At 35.3% G+C, this 6,144-nt stretch overlaps 1 long non-coding RNA gene across 1 annotated transcript; it reads right to left on the bottom strand.

Annotated features, from left to right (window-relative positions):
* Positions 1-2,084: 2,084 nt before the first annotated feature.
* LOC122237045 lies at positions 2,085-5,740 on the bottom strand. The gene is made up of 3 exons (XR_006215244.1): positions 5,663-5,740; positions 4,118-4,199; positions 2,085-2,192 (listed from the first exon to the last, which is right to left on the bottom strand). It is a non-coding gene; the product is annotated as an uncharacterized LOC122237045 (long non-coding RNA).
* Positions 5,741-6,144: the final 404 nt, after the last annotated feature.

Here is a 6,144-nt window from a genome sequence, read left to right as displayed (position 1 = left end):
CACTTGACTTTGCTTGCCTCATCCAGTTCCACCAGTTCTGTGTATCAATCGCTAAGACTTAGGACCTCTAATATACTCTAGAGTGGCCAATCATCATGGCTTGCCTGAGACTGTCTCAGTTTTCCTGGGATTGTCCTGCTTTTAGTACTGTGTAACGTATGTCTGGAAAAATCTTCTCAGTCCCAGGTAAACAAGGATGGTTTATCATCTACTTACCCTCTGATAATTATGCCCCTTTTCTATTTGGCTTTTAATCAGCAGACAGCTTGCCAAGCTCCATCTGATTAATTGCCTGTATCTTTTCTAGAATAATCATAGTGTTCTATTCTCCAACTTCTGCCAATATGAGCTCCTGGGATTTCCCTAGAACCTGGCCAGTTTTTCTCTTCTACAATAATATCCTTGCCTCATGTCTTTTTCTCTATTCTCAGTGCTTACACTTTTACTTTATTGTGTGTGTTGTTGTTGCATTGGTTTTTTTTCACCCCAGTGTTCTAATACTTTAATTAGGATGTTGTTTCTGGTATTGTGTGGATCATAAGATCTGTTAATTATAGACATAGTAGTCTGTAGTCTAATTCTTATTTCCAGAGTTTAGAGTTCCAACTCCTAATTTGTCTTATTTCTTCCAATTTTATTTTGCTTGAGCAAGGCTAACATATTTGGGACTTGACTCAAAGAACAAACTTTTGATAGGTTGGTCTCTATGAATTTTAGATTTGTCACTGTAAATGTTAAATCTGTTCAACTGTTAAATGCTCGTTTTTAAAATGTTATTAGTAATAATTTCCTATTGCCTTCTTTGAAAGAATTAAACAAGGTGGGGAAAAACATATATTCCAATGCCCAATATGTTATAAATGTTCAATGAATCATAATTTATTGTTAGAAAAAGCATGAAGCATTAGGCGTGTTTTAACAAAAAGAGGAGATGCCTGGTTTTTCAGTGGCACCACCTTCACTGCACACACCTTCAGGGGCCTTCAAACACTGGGCTGCAGACCACAAAGGAGTCACACTGAAGATAATAAAAGTAAAGGGAGACTATTCCAGGGATCCCACCTTATTGGTTAGGATAAACTAATCCCACTTATATTCTGGTGGTAATTTTTTTTTACCTCAATCCTTGTTGCTAATTTCACAGAATATACTCTGGTGAGGTTCATCCTGAAATGTAGTGTAAAGTAACAAAAACAAAATATCTGAATCTGCATCTAAAAACATCTCACACAGGGCCAGGTCTAGGGTAAGGCAAGTCAGATATTTATGTTAGGCACACAATTTAAGGAGGTTCCAAAAGACTCAGTCATCAAGATAATAATACTTATTAGAACATTTTTCAAATCAAAATTATTGCAAAAATGAACAATAAGTGAGATATTACAATGGAGATATGATCAGTATTATTGATTTTTTTTTTTATTTTGCCCAAAGCTCCAATATGTTTTCTCACACCACTGATCTGCCAATACAAACACAAAAAATATAAAAGAATCTAGATTCATGAGAATACATTCAGAAGTTATTCTATTAGGTACAAGGATAAAAATTATTTGGAAAGTATTTCCATGGTGTATTCAGTTCAGAATTCTATAGATTTGGTTTTTAGGGGCAAAATTAATAGGAAATTTTGGGGCCTTGTGGTGATTGTCTCAGAATTATATAAAACAAGCTGTCTGCACTAAGGGGAACAAGGAAGGATTCAAATGTTTGTCATGGATCTATTATGAATACATGGTTGCGCATGTATGATCTTACTTAATCCTCACAACAACTGATCACTGTTTTTAGACCTTAGGAAACTGAAGTTCATGAAGGCAAACAGCTTTCCCAAATGGTTAATTGTCTGGACTTACTAAGATTTGTCTAACTTCTAACCAAGTGACATCTTCTCTCTTACCTTTTATTTAGATTGTTCATGCCTTCAAGTAAAGTGAAATTGAAAATGTCTAACTAGGCCAGCAGTCCTCTCCTGCCTTTCTCTCTCTTTCTTCCTTCCTTCCTTCCTTCCTTCCTTCCTTCCTTCCTTCCTTCCTTTCTTTCTCTTTCTCTTTCTCTTTTTCTCTTTCTCATTCTAACTGGCTTGCAGTACTTGTCAAATGCCATTGTCTCTTCAAGTATGTCTTCTCCACCACCTTCTATCTTCTAACTTAATTCCTTCAGATGCTCCATTAAGCATATATTTTAAAATTCTGGAACATGAAATCAGAAACTAACAGTGCTAATTACCTGCTACTAACTAGCCTGTCTTCCTTTTCAAAAGAGGAATGAATTAGATCATGATTCCTAAAAAAAAAAAAAAAAAAAAAAAAATCCATTCCAGAATTGTTGATATGTCTTAAGATAAAAAGAGCGGGCTTACTAGTGGGCCACTGAAATACTTTAAAATCAAGTTTGCCTTCCTTAATTAATTTTAGACAGTTGTGCAATTTAGAATGTGAATTTCATCAGAGGAGGAGAGTATGGGGCCCAGTAGTGCAAGGAAGGCAAGTCTGCAGTGGGTATTGGGTTGATGGGGCTGGATTTATCAAGTTTGATCAGTCATAGAGGAAGTTTGTGGTGTTTTTTTATGATTGAAATATTGATTTTATTGTGAAATTTTATTCCTTAATCATAGGGGAAAGTCGGGAAAGGAAGCAGCAAACAACTACACAAAATGCGCATGTTTCTCACTGACATAGGGTCTGCTCTGACAGCAAACCTCTTCATGGACATAGTGGTAAAATAAAAAGTCTTGGCCTCCATTCCCCCGGAAGACATCCCATGCTTTTGTGGACAGATCTAATACACTTCCTGAAAGAATCCAGATTCCCCTTTTAGGGAGCCCTACCAAGAGGTAACAGATGTCCACCACTGGGGATTCTGTGACGTGTGGTGCCTTTGCATAGTTACCTTTGAGATCACAAGATGATTCAAGAATGAAAAAGGTACCCAGACCACACCTCCCTGATCTATATTTAAATAGTTTCTTAGAAATTGTTTTGTATTTCTTGCTAAATATCCCTCCACATTTCTTGCATAACTCTTGACAGGCAAGATATTTGTTTGATACTAATTCATTGACCTTCTCCCTTTATATCTGATGCAGTGGTGTAGAAGGCACTCCATAAATTTGGTTGAGGGAATAAATGATTTAATGAATCAATCATTCATTCAGTATTTATATGATTGTTCCATGGTCATTTATTTGGATATGGAAAAATTAAATTTCATCTTATCATAGAACTCTATATGGGTACTTGCACTCTTTTAATATATCCTAGCCAGTAGGGCTCAATGTCTGTGTTTCCAAATGAATATTTACTTTGTCACTGGGATGAATCTCACCATGGCCAGGAATTGTCAGCAGGTTTGCCAAGTGACCTCAACTAGCTATAAGGATCTGCTCTTGGAACTCTGCCACAATGCAGTGATGACATAACTACTTTCAGAGAAATGACCTATCATGTGAAGTGAACAAAAGATTTCAGGATGCCACGATGTCGTTTTGCAAATTATATTCCATAGTGCTCCAGATATATTCCCTCTAAATGTCTGAGAGGGTTGAAGTTGTTTTTGGTGAATGACAGATTGTTGCTTTTGGACAATTTACTCAACAGTGATAACATTGAAATGGAGACTGTAGACAAGGTGGAAAATAAATGATCCTTGAGTAAATGGCAATGATGGGAACCTTGGCTGTCTTTTGTAGGAGAGATTCTGTAAAAGCCCTCCCAAAGAGCTTGAATATTATGGAAAAATCACTGGGAAGCCTTCTCCAAAAGAAGTGACTAAGAACAATATACTTCTCATACATTTTCACGTTTCTCTCCTACCTCAATACGTTCTTTTAATTTAAAATACGTAGTAAAAACTTAAAAAGGAGATAATCCATTTAATTTGAATTTATTTATAAGCTGTAAAGTTTTTGATGTTTCTGTTCTACATGCTCCTGCACACAAACAAATGAACTATTTTGAGATTGGAGCTGGGCAAGGAACCATTAGAAACTCCCTTTCAGACATTTTACTGGGGGCACAATTAACTTCCACCACAATAAAGAAGCCACGACTATAATTTCTGCCCCGGATGAGATTCTTAAAACTTGGCTAATGATTTAATTACCTGTGACACTTACTCAAGTTCTCCTCTATTTATTTCTTGCAAAGTTGTTCAAACTTCCCTGGAAGTATCTCACTATGGATTCTTCAAAACAAAATCTGTCAGTCAGTTAAGGAGAAAGAAACACAGATTATGTGTTCACATAGTTAAGTCTTGTAAGGATGAGACAGTGCAGGTGGAACAGTGAATACCCCTTTAGATATTCTAGCTATTATTAACTTTTTAAAAATGTTTCTGTGACTTCTGCTCATAAGTCTCTAAAGGAGGACATTTTGGATAAAAGTTTAATAATGAACTGCAAATGTTATTTTACTTTCTAGATCTTATTCAAAAAACTGTGTGTGTGTGTGCATTTGTGTGTCTTCACTTGTCCTAAATACTCACTTGTTTCTTGTTATCAATAAGACTTACTACTTGATTTGTCTAGAATCTGTATATTAAAATCAAAAATATTTTTCATCTTGTTAATCTTTTTGTGTTTCAGCACTGGGTCATTTTCTACATTTGTAGTATATTTGTGAATCAGTTTTATAATTATAAATTATCTATAGATATTTCCAATATGAAGTACATATATGTGTGTGTGTGTGTGTGTGTGTGTATATATATATATATATATATATCATATAAAATTTAACCAACTCCTAAATTCTATGGTGTGGTTTTGAGCTCAGTATATTAACATCAGATATGGAATCGAGAAATCCTTTGTGATGGTATATACACCATGCCTATCCCTGGACTGAGGGTCTCCACATTTAAAAATAATTTCATTTTTTAACATTAACACAAATATCCTAAGTTGCATGCAAAAAATTAGTCATTACATAAACCTATCAGTTATGAAAAAATGTTAACTTAAATCAATGGCTAATTAATAAATATATTTTGCATTCACAATATGTAAGAATATGTTTTAGGTATTTAATTAATAAAATTATACTGGATTTTGCTTCCTTTAAGTTCCATAATGGCTTAGTTATAATATGAAGAAAAATTGTTCTAACTTCAAAGCCTTGAATAACTATATTATGTCTTCTGAATTCCTCTGAAGAGCAAAGTTAGGAGCAGTGATTATTCTCCAAAACATAATTAATAATTGATTTTATATAGACAACCCTCCCCATAATTTCTCTTCACTGTTTTTCCACAAACTAAATTCAGGCATGTGTTCTTCCTTATTTCCCCCTCTCCTTTTCTGTCTACCACATTTTGCATGTGTTATTTTTCATCTGTTTCTTATGTAAGTCAGTTTAGGCAAGAAAGAAATGAGGTAGAGAGACTGAGAAAAGGGAATGATACTGTGAGTCACTAATTTTTCAAACCTCCCCCCAACACACACATACTCCATCCATGACACAACATATAGAAGTAATCACCAAGAACATTGTGATCCTTCATGACAGTAACTCAACACATGGTAGCTAAACAGTACTGCTGCTGACTAAACTCAGTATTATTTAGAAATAATCATACAACAATTAGATACCTAATAATTACTCTGTCTGCTCTCTAAGTTATAACACGATTAATCAGATAAACAGAAAATACATTTATATACCTTCTCTATTTCTCTATCAATGGAGCCTTATACCATTTAGGGCACAATTTACCATATTCTGCGACCTGTGCCATGCATTCTAGAACTCTCCCTAAAAATCCAGAACTCTTAGTGCTGTCAATCCATTGTCAAGACAGAATATATGCCTGTGATCTAGGCCAAGTCTACCATTAGTACCCAAGGACACTCCTTCCTTCAGTACTACTCACTTTTGCGTTCCATTCACATAGCTCAGAGTACCTTATTCCAGAGAATTCTTCAAATCTATCTCCCTGAGTCAGGACACGAGGCCACAGACCCAACCTCATTATTTTCCCTCATAGTAGGATCAACCTGATTCTATTGAGCAATTCCACATGAATCTCGTTTTCACCTAGATACATGTAGCTCTGCCTTCCTATTTAATGTGTGGCTCATGTTTCAACAGCTTCAGCATATCACCTAGGAGCATGTTAGAAGTCCAAACTCTCGGAACCCAACAC

Source organism: Panthera tigris, chromosome A3, assembly GCF_018350195.1.
Source record: "Panthera tigris isolate Pti1 chromosome A3, P.tigris_Pti1_mat1.1, whole genome shotgun sequence".
NCBI classification, from domain to species: domain Eukaryota; kingdom Metazoa; phylum Chordata; class Mammalia; order Carnivora; family Felidae; genus Panthera; species Panthera tigris.
This window is presented reverse-complemented; position numbering and strand designations above follow the sequence as displayed.